Source organism: Diabrotica virgifera, chromosome 3 (assembly GCF_917563875.1).
Source record: "Diabrotica virgifera virgifera chromosome 3, PGI_DIABVI_V3a".
Taxonomy (NCBI): domain Eukaryota; kingdom Metazoa; phylum Arthropoda; class Insecta; order Coleoptera; family Chrysomelidae; genus Diabrotica; species Diabrotica virgifera.
The window spans coordinates 171,512,996-171,529,247 of NC_065445.1; positions in this window are offsets into that span (position 1 = coordinate 171,512,996).

Here is a 16,252-nt window from a genome sequence, read left to right on the forward strand (position 1 = left end):
ATAAATTCATCGACCCCTTCAGCTGTCATTTGGTCTAAAATTCGTAAACTCAAAGGTTCCAACTCTTTTAGACAAATAAACACCTCTTGGTCAAACACTAATTACTTGTAACAAAACTATTGCAGAAACTTAAGCTGATGTTTACCAACAAAATTCTAGCTATAATAATATTCCCCAGGAAATGTTAACGTACAAGGAATATCTAGAATCCTCTAATATCACCATAAACGATATCGATAATCCTTTAAATATCGCCATAACTCTTCAGGAATTGGAATTTGCTATTTCTGATTTAAAAAACACCTCGGCCGGACCAGATGACATTCCACCAATATTTATAAAAAACTTAACATTTACAGCTAAACTAGTTCTACTAGATTTATTTAATATTTTTTTTTCTAAAACATAAATTTCCTGACCTTTGGTCCCAGGCAATAATAATTCCCATCATCCACCATCAAGCCAAATGAACCTAAAGATTATCCCTCTTCTTACCGTCCTATTTCTCTTCCCTGTAGTATGTGTAAAATCTTTGAAAAAATTTTAAACCTACGTTTAATATGGCACTTGAAAAACAATAATCTCCTTTCCCCCTATCAAAGCGGCTTTCGAGGATGCAGGTCGACGTCATATAACCATGTTACTTTACAAAACTCAATTAATGAAGCCTTTGCTAATAACCAAAAACTGATTGCAATATTTTTTTATATAACCCAAGCTTTTGAAAGAACCTGGAGACACTATATTTTAAAAAATCTAAGCGAAAACGGAATTCAAGGTAATATACTAGCATTTGTAAACATTTTTTTAAATAATCGATCAATAGGAATTAGAATAAATTGGCTTAAAAGCTCAACAAGAACATTAGATAATGGAATCCCTCAAGGTTCCATAATAAGTCCAACTTTATTATTAATTGCTATCAATAGTGTTATTCATGAAATGAGAGCACCTATTAAAACCAGCATTTATGCAGACGACATCGTCGTTTATACTAAATCAAACAATATAGAATCTGCAACTAATATTTTACAAAGTTTTATAACTCGGCTTGAAAATTGGACGTTAAAAACTGGGTTTAACTTCTCTACAGAAAAAACACTACGTGATTTTTAATAAAAACAGATATCGGTATTCTACTGACTTAACTTCAAATAATTTATCAATAAAACAATCAGAAGAAGTTAATTTTCTAGGGCTAACTTTTACCAGAACCTTAAATTGGAACTCGCATATTAACAAACTACAAACTACAACATTCCTGTCAATCTAGGTTAAATATACTTTTTGCACGATTAATCATTTTTGACTGTTTACCGTGACAGATTTTACGTCAGTAGTGACATTTACTAGCAACTCGACGGTAAGTAATCCAACTCAACGGTAAGTACTCCAACTCGACGGTAAGTAATTCACTTACCGTCGAGTTAAAAAATCTCTTAATTTTAATTTATTTTTTGAAAGAATAAAGAAAACTAACGAATTATTTATTAATATTGAAACTTATGGTACAATTTGTTAAATTATTTAATGAAATCCCACTTGTTTGGGCCGTGGTTTCACTTCTAACAGAAACTCCTGCAGAATCGCATACATTAGTAGTATTACTAGTATTGCACAATATTTTTTCGACAAAATCTATTTTATTTTGAAGAGAATCTTCTACATAGCTTTCTGCCACTGTCGATGAACGCCAACCTCCATGACGCTTTAATCCGAGGACATCAGCACCTTTATTAGCCAAAAGCGTTGCTGATGTCCTCCTGAACGAATGGCCAGTATAGTTCTCGGGATTAAGCAAATTTAAGAATTTGGCAATTTGAGAAGGCCAGCCCCCGATTGTCCCTTTCCCTATTACTTGAGCACAACATTTTCCTTTGGCGTATCTTAAGAACAAATGATTTAATTTTACTTGTAATGGACGAAGTTTTATATACTTTTGCAGAATTTCTAAATATGGAATTTTATCGTCTGGTTTATTAACGACTGTAAAAGTACGCTGGATGTTCGTTTTTGTATTGGGTACTTTTACAATCTAAACCATCGGTTTGTTGGATGTCATTCATAGTAATATTATATAATTCTTCCCTTCTACAGGCACCAGATATTCCCAATATCATTGCGACCTACAAATTATGAAAAAATCTTCATTAGAGTATTTCTTTTACCTAAACTAGCTTATATTACCTTGTGAACTAGAAATTCCTCATCCGGTGCTTCCATCAGAAATGTTTCAAATTGCTCCCTTGTAAAAATGCTCGCTTTCTTGGGCCTATAGCCAACATGTTTTCTCCTCAAATACGCGATCAAAGTTGAAAACTTGGAAATATCAATGCCATCATAAAGAAAAACGGTGGATTTAATCATTGAATATTCTGCCCAGAGGCTTCCAGGAGCTTTCAACTGCATATGTCTTTGAACGAAATATGCCAATAGAGTCTTTTCTTCGATTCCTAAATTCTTGCCTTCGCACCATTTTTTAAAACTTTGGTAGGTATTTTGATAACGGATTTTGGATTTTTCGGGAATAATTGCGGAACACCCTTCTTCCCGAGCCCGTTCAATTTCTTTAAATTCACTTTCGCTCATATTTTAATTTATAATAATCAAAATTGTACTTAAAATTATTGACAACTAAATAAAAACTCAATTCTCCATTGTTGTTATGCACCCTAGTTACTACCTAACAACCAAAGTATCTATCTTGATAAAATGAATGAAACTAGTCAATATGACGAAAATGTTTAATTTTATAATTTATAATGGTATCAATCGTGCAAAAAACGTTAAAATCATGTCGAACGTTAAGGGTAACCGATCTCAGACAATAATTGGAGTCGTCGCTCCGCTCCTCCTCCAAACAATTGTCTTCGATCGGTATAAAACCCTTACCGTTCTCCATACTTAATATACTATAAAATTCTGTCTTATAAAGCTTGGGGCGCAGATACTAAAATATTAATAAACTTATTAGTCTAGTAAAATAAAATTACACTACATGTAAATCCAAATGTAAATTCGTACAGGTTGAAACAAATTTTATATCAAAGTTTAGGTGGGTACAAAAGATATTTTCAAAAAAGTATCCAAATCATACGAGGGGATTATTGGTTAAATAATTAAAAAGAGGTCATTTTTGCAAAAAAATTACTTTTTTAACTGCTGAGGTCATTCAATTACTAATGAAGGTTTATAGGATTGTTTTCTGCAAAGTTGAAGGGAAAATCTTTTAACATAAAAATTTTAACATACGAAAAAATTTTAACATAAGACTTACTAAATTAAATTTGACCCCCTATTTTTTTAAATAATTATACATAAACCTTTAAAAACAAATTGCAAAAAATTATTTTTATCGTTTTAAATAAGCGCTATAAAATATCTTATTTTACAGGAGAAGTTGCGGTATGTTATCAGTATTAACCAAAAAAAAAAAAAAATTGGTCGAAAAATATTTAACATTTTTTGAGATATTGAATTTGTTTATTAAATGTTACTCTATTTTCAATTGCAAAAACCCGATTGTTTCCAAAGAAATATTCACCTGTATTAAATTTTATTATTTTTATTTTTATGTAGGTTTTCGACAAATGTATTGATAAATTCAAATTTCCATTAAACTTCCCCCTAAAATGGCATTTGAAAGTTATTCAAATTTGTTTATAATTTGTTTTTTTTTTAATAACTTCGCGGGGATTAAATATTTTGAAATGCCGTTTCAATAATTGGGTTCCTGGGAATTTTTCAGTAATTACCAAATTTTTTTTGTCTTTTTTTCCTCTTCTTTTTTTTTCTTTGAGTTATATTACTAAGGGCCCTTTTAGGGTTAAGTTTCATTAAGAATGTCGAATCCCTAAGTTGTAGATTCTAGGCCTAAAAATATTAAGACTGGTCTAAAGTTACTTAAATAAAATGTGGCTACTTGCTGAGTTACAGGGTGTTTTATTTAAAAATTTAAAAATTATTTTTACCAAGTACTTTCAAACTATTTGACGTATCCTTATCATACTTAGCAGACAGTGTGAGTAATATACAGTCTACTAAACTGTGATAAATAAAAGTTTCTAGCTACTACCAGATGCGTACGACGGGGGATAATTAATTGTTTACCATTCCCAAATTCTACGGCACTGAGGGAATTACTATTTGAGCAAAATTTTTCGATTCTTGAATACTTTCTATGTAAATAATATACTCTTTACTGGTAACGATTAAGTCATTAGTTTTCGAGATATTGGACGTTAAAAATGAAACGGCATAGTTATTTTAATTCATTCATTAATTCATTTTAAACTTCCAATATCTCTCAAGCTGATGACTTTATCGATACCAATTAAGTTATTTACATACAAAGTGTTGGAGAACCGAAAAATTTCGCTAACATAGTAATTCACTCAGTGGCGTAGAATTTGGGAAAGGTCAATCATCCACTATCCCCTGTCGTACGGCTCTGGCACTAGATAGAAACGTTTATTAATCACAATTTAGTAGGGTGTATAATAGCCACACTTTCTGGCAAGTATGATAGGGATACGTCAAATAGTTTTAAAGTACTTGGTAACAATAATTTTTAAATTTTTAAATAAAACACCCTGTAACTCAATGAGTAGCCACATTTTATTTAAGAGATTTTAGTTAAACCTTAATATTTTTAGGTCTAGAAACTACAACTCAGAGATTCGACATTCTTCATAAAATTTAACCCTAAAAGGGCCCGTAGTAATATAACTCCAAGAAAAAAAAGAAGAAGAAAAAACGACAAACAAATTTTTGTGTGTGTGTGTGTGTGTGAAAAAATGGCTTGGATGCGAGTCCGTTAGCCACAGATTTTTATTTTATTTTTACCTCAATTTATTAGTTTTGTTATATTTATACGTATTTCACTTAAATGATTATATTTGTTTCTTTCAAGTAGTTTATGAGTAATTTAAATATTTAAATTTAAATATTAAATATAATTTAAAAATTTAAATATTAAATATTTAAATTGAAAATGGTTATTCATTTTTTATTTACATTTACTCTGTGTGGAGTATGAAGGGAACCAGTCTCGTTGGAACTTTACCGCGCTGAGCAGATGTGACGTGAATTGTAAATTGTAGAATTCCCTCATCTTCCTTAGTCTCAGCATCCGTATGGCTTGCAAATTGTAGAAGCCTCGGAGGTGTAACCAGAGAAGGTTCCCATTGTTTTCATTCTGGTGGGATATGTTATATGCCATTAGAGTGAAAACTTAGTCTTTTGCTAGCAGTTGCCGCTAGGGCATCTATGCCATTTCGTTCGTTGCAATTCGGGACTGCACGCTGGGGTTTGTTTTGGTTGGATCGGGGAGAGCAGCATATGTGCCTCCTGATGAGAGACTAATAAGTTTCGAAACCGGTAGGGGTGCTTGCAGCACTCTCTGATTGGGCTGGAATATGGTTCGGCTGTATTTTCGTTTTGCAACGAAATTGAAAATGGTTATTCATTTTTTATTTACATTTACTCTGTGTGGAGTATGAAGGGAACCAGTCTCGTTGGAACTTTACCGCGCTGAGCAGATGTGACGTGAATTGTAAATTGTAGAATTCCCTCATCTTCCTTAGTCTCAGCATCCGTATGGCTTGCAAATTGTAGAAGCCTCGGAGGTGTAACCAGAGAAGGTTCCCATTGTTTTCATTCTGGTGGGATATGTTATATGCCATTAGAGTGAAAACTTAGTCTTTTGCTAGCAGTTGCCGCTAGGGCATCTATGCCATTTCGTTCGTTGCAATTCGGGACTGCACGCTGGGGTTTGTTTTGGTTGGATCGGGGAGAGCAGCATATGTGCCTCCTGATGAGAGACTAATAAGTTTCGAAACCGGTAGGGGTGCTTGCAGCACTCTCTGATTGGGCTGGAATATGGTTCGGCTGTATTTTCGTTTTGCAACGAAATTGAAAATGGTTATTCATTTTTTATTTACATTTACTCTGTGTGGAGTATGAAGGGAACCAGTCTCGTTGGAACTTTACCGCGCTGAGCAGATGTGACGTGAATTGTAAATTGTAGAATTCCCTCATCTTCCTTAGTCTCAGCATCCGTATGGCTTGCAAATTGTAGAAGCCTCGGAGGTGTAACCAGAGAAGGTTCCCATTGTTTTCATTCTGGTGGGATATGTTATATGCCATTAGAGTGAAAACTTAGTCTTTTGCTAGCAGTTGCCCCTAGGGCATCTATGCCATTTCGTTCGTTGCAATTCGGGACTGCACGCTGGGGTTTGTTTTGGTTGGATCGGGGAGAGCAGCATATGTGCCTCCTGATGAGAGACTAATAAGTTTCGAAACCGGTAGGGGTGCTTGCAGCACTCTCTGATTGGGCTGGAATATGGTTCGGCTGTATTTTCGTTTTGCAACGAAATTGAAAATGGTTATTCATTTTTTATTTACATTTACTCTGTGTGGAGTATGAAGGGAACCAGTCTCGTTGGAACTTTACCGCGCTGAGCAGATGTGACGTGAATTGTAAATTGTAGAATTCCCTCATCTTCCTTAGTCTCAGCATCCGTATGGCTTGCAAATTGTAGAAGCCTCGGAGGTGTAACCAGAGAAGGTTCCCATTGTTTTCATTCTGGTGGGATATGTTATATGCCATTAGAGTGAAAACTTAGTCTTTTGCTAGCAGTTGCCGCTAGGGCATCTATGCCATTTCGTTCGTTGCAATTCGGGACTGCACGCTGGGGTTTGTTTTGGTTGGATCGGGGAGAGCAGCATATGTGCCTCCTGATGAGAGACTAATAAGTTTCGAAACCGGTAGGGGTGCTTGCAGCACTCTCTGATTGGGCTGGAATATGGTTCGGCTGTATTTTCGTTTTGCAACGAAATTGAAAATGGTTATTCATTTTTTATTTACATTTACTCTGTGTGGAGTATGAAGGGAACCAGTCTCGTTGGAACTTTACCGCGCTGAGCAGATGTGACGTGAATTGTAAATTGTAGAATTCCCTCATCTTCCTTAGTCTCAGCATCCGTATGGCTTGCAAATTGTAGAAGCCTCGGAGGTGTAACCAGAGAAGGTTCCCATTGTTTTCATTCTGGTGGGATATGTTATATGCCATTAGAGTGAAAACTTAGTCTTTTGCTAGCAGTTGCCGCTAGGGCATCTATGCCATTTCGTTCGTTGCAATTCGGGACTGCACGCTGGGGTTTGTTTTGGTTGGATCGGGGAGAGCAGCATATGTGCCTCCTGATGAGAGACTAATAAGTTTCGAAACCGGTAGGGGTGCTTGCAGCACTCTCTGATTGGGCTGGAATATGGTTCGGCTGTATTTTCGTTTTGCAACGAAATTGAAAATGGTTATTCATTTTTTTTTTTATTTACATTTACTCTGTGTGGAGTATGAAGGGAACCAGTCTCGTTGGAACTTTACCGCGCTGAGCAGATGTGACGTGAATTGTAAATTGTAGAATTCCCTCATCTTCCTTAGTCTCAGCATCCGTATGGCTTGCAAATTGTAGAAGCCTCGGAGGTGTAACCAGAGAAGGTTCCCATTGTTTTCATTCTGGTGGGATATGTTATATGCCATTAGAGTGAAAACTTAGTCTTTTAAATATTTCCATTTTATGACAACTTAGTAGATATTCTATACTAATTGGAAAATGAACTTGTGTTTGTCGTAAATTGTAATATAATTGATTTATATATCTCTCGTTAATTTTGCATTCCAAGAAAATATGGTTTAAATCTCTAATCGAAACATTATCACAAAAACATACTGATGAATTAATTATTCCTAATTTGTGCAGATGTGCCTCATATTTCCCGTGTCGAGTTTTTAATCTGACGATAGTAGAAATATCTTGCTTTGGCAGGTTATATTTAAATATGTATTCAGGTGGTTTAAATTAATATTAAATTAATAATTAATTAATATTAAAAACAAATTTTTTTAATTAGTAAAAAATTCCCAGGAACCCAATTATCGTAACGGCATTTCAAAATACTTAATCCCCGCGACGTTATTAAAAAAACAAATTTGAATAATTTGAGAGACTAATAAGTTTCGAAACCGGTAGGGGTGCTTGCAGCACTCTCTGATTGGGCTGGAATATGGTTCGGCTGTATTTTCGTTTTGCAACGAAATTGAAAATGGTTATTCATTTTTTATTTACATTTACTCTGTGTGGAGTATGAAGGGAACCAGTCTCGTTGGAACTTTACCGCGCTGAGCAGATGTGACGTGAATTGTAAATTGTAGAATTCCCTCATCTTCCTTAGTCTCAGCATCCGTATGGCTTGCAAATTGTAGAAGCCTCGGAGGTGTAACCAGAGAAGGTTCCCATTGTTTTCATTCTGGTGGGATATGTTATATGCCATTAGAGTGAAAACTTAGTCTTTTGCTAGCAGTTGCCGCTAGGGCATCTATGCCATTTCGTTCGTTGCAATTCGGGACTGCACGCTGGGGTTTGTTTTGGTTGGATCGGGGAGAGCAGCATATGTGCCTCCTGATGAGAGACTAATAAGTTTCGAAACCGGTAGGGGTGCTTGCAGCACTCTCTGATTGGGCTGGAATATGGTTCGGCTGTATTTTCGTTTTGCAACGAAATTGAAAATGGTTATTCATTTTTTATTTACATTTACTCTGTGTGGAGTATGAAGGGAACCAGTCTCGTTGGAACTTTACCGCGCTGAGCAGATGTGACGTGAATTGTAAATTGTAGAATTCCCTCATCTTCCTTAGTCTCAGCATCCGTATGGCTTGCAAATTGTAGAAGCCTCGGAGGTGTAACCAGAGAAGGTTCCCATTGTTTTCATTCTGGTGGGATATGTTATATGCCATTAGAGTGAAAACTTAGTCTTTTGCTAGCAGTTGCCGCTAGGGCATCTATGCCATTTCGTTCGTTGCAATTCGGGACTGCACGCTGGGGTTTGTTTTGGTTGGATCGGGGAGAGCAGCATATGTGCCTCCTGATGAGAGACTAATAAGTTTCGAAACCGGTAGGGGTGCTTGCAGCACTCTCTGATTGGGCTGGAATATGGTTCGGCTGTATTTTCGTTTTGCAACGAAATTGAAAATGGTTATTCATTTTTTTTTTATTTACATTTACTCTGTGTGGAGTATGAAGGGAACCAGTCTCGTTGGAACTTTACCGCGCTGAGCAGATGTGACGTGAATTGTAAATTGTAGAATTCCCTCATCTTCCTTAGTCTCAGCATCCGTATGGCTTGCAAATTGTAGAAGCCTCGGAGGTGTAACCAGAGAAGGTTCCCATTGTTTTCATTCTGGTGGGATATGTTATATGCCATTAGAGTGAAAACTTAGTCTTTTAAATATTTCCATTTTATGACAACTTAGTAGATATTCTATACTAATTGGAAAATGAACTTGTGTTTGTCGTAAATTGTAATATAATTGATTTATATATCTCTCGTTAATTTTGCATTCCAAGAAAATATGGTTTAAATCTCTAATCGAAACATTATCACAAAAACATACTGATGAATTAATTATTCCTAATTTGTGCAGATGTGCCTCATATTTCCCGTGTCGAGTTTTTAATCTGACGATAGTAGAAATATCTTGCTTTGGCAGGTTATATTTAAATATGTATTCAGGTGGTTTAAATTAATATTAAATTAATAATTAATTAATATTAAAAACAAATTTTTTTAATTAGTAAAAAATTCCCAGGAACCCAATTATCGTAACGGCATTTCAAAATACTTAATCCCCGCGACGTTATTAAAAAAACAAATTTGAATAATTTTCAAATGCCATTTTAGGGGGGAGTTTCATGTAAATTTGAATTTATCAATACTGATGTGATCTTGATTATTGATATGAGATAATATTTTTATATGTCATTTAATTTAATCAATGCTTTAATAATAATCTAATTAATTTACCAGATCACATATCAATGTGTTTTCAATCTCAGGGCTTTTTATAAAATTAAGTACTTACATACGTGGCTTCTAAGTATTTCTTAATGGTTCCTAATCGGGATAGGAAAGAAAAGAGTAAAATAATAACACATATGGGTTACAATTGTAATCAAAATATTGTTTATTTTATTTAAATGGCAATCACTGCTTAATATTTGCTATATCTTATTATTCTTAAACATAACATTTACACATGGGAATCTTATTTCCTTTTGATTTCCAATTGAAAGTTTTTATTAACATTTAACTATTATGATTTATTAGCAACAATTCTATTTAAGTTTGATGAAGCTTTTCTGATATTATTGATTATGTTTCTTCAATTTTAAATGTGGTATTTACTACGAAAACCCATACATTCATGTCCAAACAAATGAGACTGACCTTTTTCTGATGAACTGAGAATGTCTTCACACAAGACCCGTTTCCTGCTATCCTTGGCTGCAATCAAAACCTCGTCCTGGCTTCCAGTAATGTTCTCCTCTGAAACTATCTCGTATAGCCCTCGTTTCCTGCTTCTGTCGTGATGCTGTGTTCTACCATTTTCGAAACTGCAATCAGCTACCGGGAACTCTTGGCTCAAGGAGGTTCTTTTACTCTCAACCTGGCCTACCTCTCGTTCTACGATAGATACTCCACACTCACGGAACTACACCGGCTTTCTCACTCTCCGTACACTACCGTCTACTACTCGACTTCACTTCTCGACAGCTCAAAACATTCTGCTCTCTATTTGTCATTCATTCCCCTACTTTCTAAATATCCCTTCCAGATTCACAAATCAAAATTCCACCACCAACTCTCATTCGCAGTATTCCTCAAAACCAATTTTTAAACTTTCTAAATATGCTTAATGGATTTCAAAGAAAATAGTTAATTCCCATTCTAAAATTACTTTCTACTATATACAAATTTTAATGACCTATTCTCTATTTCCACTTAGTCTTATTTAGCATCGGCTAATGATCGATCCTTCCGCGAACAACGATAATGACCTATTAAAGATTTCACTTGAGTCTTATTTAATCACTTCTTAAAATTAAATATAACAATTTGTTGTATACAGGTTGTTCTAAATTTATATGCCCGTGGTTGAGAAAATTGAAAATATTTTATATTAAATTGAATTCTGTTTATAATTATCAAAATTTAATTTTCATATCAAATAGAAATATAACAAATCCCCGCCTTGTATTCGATAAAATTTATCTGCATTTTTAAATAAATTTTCTCGAGGCAAAACCAACTCCCTGTATATTTCCTTACTTTAATCTACGTCTTATACCCCTTCTTCTTGTATTACTCTAATTAGTCCCACCTGTAGAGTAATTGTTTCCTTATTTTCAGTGTCCTCATCCTGTGTTAGAGTGTCGGCTATTATGTTGTCTTTCCCTTTTTCCCATATCAATCTTCTGTCTTTTTCCTCAGATTTTTCACATACTTTTACCGTGTATTCTGCATCCTCGTTTTCATATGCCTCCTCTTCAAATGCCACTGTTTCGATCATATCTTTTTCGCTTTCATTTGTTAGCTTTATTTCTTCTTCTCCTGAGCTCATCTCTTCTTTTGAGGAATCCCAGTTTTCTTTTGCTTTTGATACTCTCAATTTTTCTTCTTCTGGGCTCAACTCTTCTTTTGAGGAGCCACAGGTTTCATTTTCTTTTGTCTTTTTCTGACTTTTTCTCCCTTTTCTTCTTTGTCCTTGCTTCGTTGCCAAATTCATTTCCACTGTTTGTTCTTTACCTGATTCGTCCGTATTTTGTTTCTCCTGTTCCTTGTTCTGTTCTTCTTCTTTTTCTTCTGTTAGATTCATCGTATTATTTTTAAAATCTATCACTACATGTTTTTCTGCCAATTCGTCAACTCCTACTATCATGTCATGTGACATGTTTGGCATTATTACACATTGTAGTGCATACATCTTCTTACCCAGTCGTACCATTACTCGTATGCCTTCATTTATAGTTGCCAATGTCCGTTTGTTTGCGCCCACTAAATTTACCCTAGGTATTTTGTAAATTAAATTTGTTAAGTTAACTTCTTCTATTAGTTTTCTGTTGACCAATGTTATTTCAGATCCAGTGTCTATCATAATTTTAATTGGTTTCTCGTTGATAAATCCATCCACAAATTTTAAATTAACTCCATTTTTCTTTTCGTTGTTTCTTGCCAATTTAATAAACTCCTTGGGGTTACAAAAGATTCCTGTTTGATTTTTGGTTTTTAGTGAGCGCCGTCGTGAAAAAACGCCGGTTGCTCATCGTAGTTTATATTTTCGTCATAATGTCTCTCTCCGTCATATTCATCTGTCTGGGTATTATTTACTTCTCTTCTATTTTCTCTTGGTCTGTCGGATCTGTTTCGGTTTTCTCGATATCCCTGTTCATTTTGTCTACCATTATTTCTGTTTTCTTGATTTGCGAGTGTGGTGTTTCTATTCTGGTATTCTCGATTTCTGTCCTCATTCCATTGCCTATTTCTTTGTTCATAATTTCCTCTTCCGTTGTCTCTATTTTCGTTTTCCCTTCTGGGATTAAATTCTCGTCTTGTATAGTCCCTCCTATTTTGATTTCTATCTCTGTAATCCTGTGTTTCTCGGAGCCTGTAATCTTCTCGCGACCTTCTTGATTTTCTTTCTCTTAAACGTGATTCTCTTATTTGTAGGAATTGGCATAAACTATCTATGTCTTTGTAGTTTTGCAATGTGATATGGTCTTCCAGCGTTTCTTCGAAATGTCTTGCAATCAGTTCGACTAATTGTTCCGATGAGTAATTATATTGTAGATGTTTTGCGTTATAGTAAATTTGTAATGCATATGTCCTTTCTGATATACCCATCCTATCATTGTATTTCCCATTTTGCAATTCCTTGTTAATTTCCAATTGTTGGACTTTTCCCCAGAAATAATTCAAAAATTTTTGTTCAAATTGTTGCCAACTGTCAAATTCTTCTTCTTTGCAATCGAACCATAGGCTTGCTTCATATTTTAGATGGTTTCTGATAGTTTCTTTTGCTGTTTCGAAATTTCCGATGTGCTGTATTTTCTTTTTCAGGCTATTTATGAACGGCACTGGGTGTAATCTTCTTACATCCCCGCCAAACCTTATCTTCACGTCATCTGTGCTATGTATAACCATTTCTCTTCTTTCTCCGACATTTTGTTGAATATTGATTTCCGCAATCTTTCTTTCCACTTCTTCTATGTCTGCTTTAATAGCGTTTTCCAACTTGTTTTCCAACTTTTCTATTTCCTTTTGCTGGCAATTCGTTATCTGCTTTATTTTGATTTTGATTTCTTTAATCTCTAACTCCTGTTTCTCGCTCTTTTCTGCAATCTCTTCTATTTTTTTAACCATTTCCTTCTTAATACTCTCATTATTTCTGTTGTTTTCTTCTATGGCTTGTTTTGTTTCCTGTTGATTGTCATCCATTTTTTGCTCCACTTTATCCATTTTCTTTGATGTTTCTTCCTGATTTTTATCCATCGTCCTTTTTGCTTCATCCATTGCTTGTTTTGTTTCTCTTTGATTGTCATTCAGTTTTTGTTGTGTTTCATCCATTTTCTGTTCTATTCTTTGTGACTGGAGTTGTATCATTTGTAATAATTTATCTATTCCTGATAATTCTTGCTGTCCTGATGCCATGATTGTCGTGTCTAAAATATCTTCTTGGTCTGAATGTTCTTTTTGTTTTTTGTTGTCTTTGCTTTGGCTTCTTGTCACAGACATTTGTTTTCAAGAAGTACTGTCCCCGCCAAATATGAAATTTTACTAGTATGTTACCAAGACGACTTTTTCTCACCCAAATATTATAAATTGTCAATAAATATATCAAATGTAAATATCGTAAAAATAAAATATTAAATCAGTTATGTAAAATTTGTACCTAAAGAGATCTAAAATTTTATGTTATCAAATGTAAGTATCTCACTTTTTACCACAGGCATATAAATTTTCAAATACCGGCTTTACTCTTTCTATCCTTCAAATTTGCCACTAGAAATACTTTACAATGCCCTCCACGTTGGACGACAGTTGATGTGATCTTGATTATTGATATGAGATAATATTTTTATATGTCATTTAATTTAATCAATGCTTTAATAATAATCTAATTAATTTACCAGATCACATATCAATGTGTTTTCAATCTCAGGGCTTTTTATAAAATTAAGTACTTACATACGTGGCTTCTAAGTATTTCTTAATGGTTCCTAATCGGGATAGGAAAGAAAAGAGTAAAATAATAACACATATGGGTTACAATTGTAATCAAAATATTGTTTATTTTATTTAAATGGCAATCACTGCTTAATATTTGCTATATCTTATTATTCTTAAACATAACATTTACACATGGGAATCTTATTTCCTTTTGATTTCCAATTGAAAGTTTTTATTAACATTTAACTATTATGATTTATTAGCAACAATTCTATTTAAGTTTGATGAAGCTTTTCTGATATTATTGATTATGTTTCTTCAATTTTAAATGTGGTATTTACTACGAAAACCCATACATTCATGTCCAAACAAATGAGACTGACCTTTTTCTGATGAACTGAGAATGTCTTCACACAAGACCCGTTTCCTGCTATCCTTGGCTGCAATCAAAACCTCGTCCTGGCTTCCAGTAATGTTCTCCTCTGAAACTATCTCGTATAGCCCTCGTTTCCTGCTTCTGTCGTGATGCTGTGTTCTACCATTTTCGAAACTGCAATCAGCTACCGGGAACTCTTGGCTCAAGGAGGTTCTTTTACTCTCAACCTGGCCTACCTCTCGTTCTACGATAGATACTCCACACTCACGGAACTACACCGGCTTTCTCACTCTCCGTACACTACCGTCTACTACTCGACTTCACTTCTCGACAGCTCAAAACATGCTGCTCTCTATTTGTCATTCATTCCCCTACTTTCTAAATATCCCTTCCAGATTCACAAATCAAAATTCCACCACCAACTCTCATTCGCAGTATTCCTCAAAACCAATTTTTAAACTTTCTAAATATGCTTAATGGATTTCAAAGAAAATAGTTAATTCCCATTCTAAAATTACTTTCTACTATATACAAATTTTAATGACCTATTCTCTATTTCCACTTAGTCTTATTTAGCATCGGCTAATGATCGATCCTTCCGCGAACAACGATAATGACCTATTAACGATTTCACTTGAGTCTTATTTAATCACTTCTTAAAATTAAATATAACAATTTGTTGTATACAGGTTGTTCTAAATTTATATGCCCGTGGTTGAGAAAATTGAAAATATTTTATATTAAATTGAATTCTGTTTATAATTATCAAAATTTAATTTTCATATCAAATAGAAATATAACAATACATTTATCGAAAATATACATAAAAATAAAAATAATGAGATCTTAAGCAGGTGAATATTTCTTTGGCAACAACCGCGTTTTTGCAATTGAAAATATATTAACATTGAATAACAAATTCAATATCTCAAAAAACATTAAATATTTTTCGACAATTTTTTTTTGCTTAATACTGGTAACATAGTGCAATTTAGTCTGTAAAATAAGATATTTTATAGTGCTTATTTAAAACGCTAAAAGTAATTTTTTGCAAATTTGTTTTTAAAGTTTTATATAGCATGTCACCTTCAGGGCTCTAATAGACTTTAAAGTTATGTAAATTTTACGTTTGTACAGACCTAAATCATATATGTACATCAAATAATACACAAATTGAATTTAAAAGATACTTTATTATTAAAATTAATGAAAAGGTTCAAAACAACGTAACAAACAAAACAGATCCTATATTTGATGACAAAAACTTAAAATTTGAACTTATTTTTTTGTCCAAAATTTGGCATTTCTTCCCAAGACTGCAACCTGGTTCTGATAAAGCTATCTCTAGAAGTAGCATCAGTTACATTCTGCGAGGCCTCTGTAATCAGTTTAGCACATCTTTCCACAGATTATGTGTGGCAGGGAAAGTCAAAAAGATACAAGCTTTTATCTTTTACCATGATGTGAAGGTCCTTAGTAGAAATATGCCGAAGAACCGGCGGTGTTGTAACCTGACATTCGTGCCACATGATAATATCGGTGTAATCTTTAGCAGAGAAGTTAATTTTTGGTGTTTTAAATATTCTGCGTTTATCGCTACTTTCAGTGTCTCTAGCTTTTTTCATTCTTCGCCATGCCAGCTCCATAATATGATCTCTATCATCAAACAACATACTCACAAGTAAGTTTTCTGAGTGGGCAAAAAAGGCATTTCTTTCGATAACGGTACCCACAACAGATCTTAGATTTTCGGGTAGAAATCGAGAGTACATAATTAGTTGAAAAATATGCTTAGCTCCATCCTTAAAAGA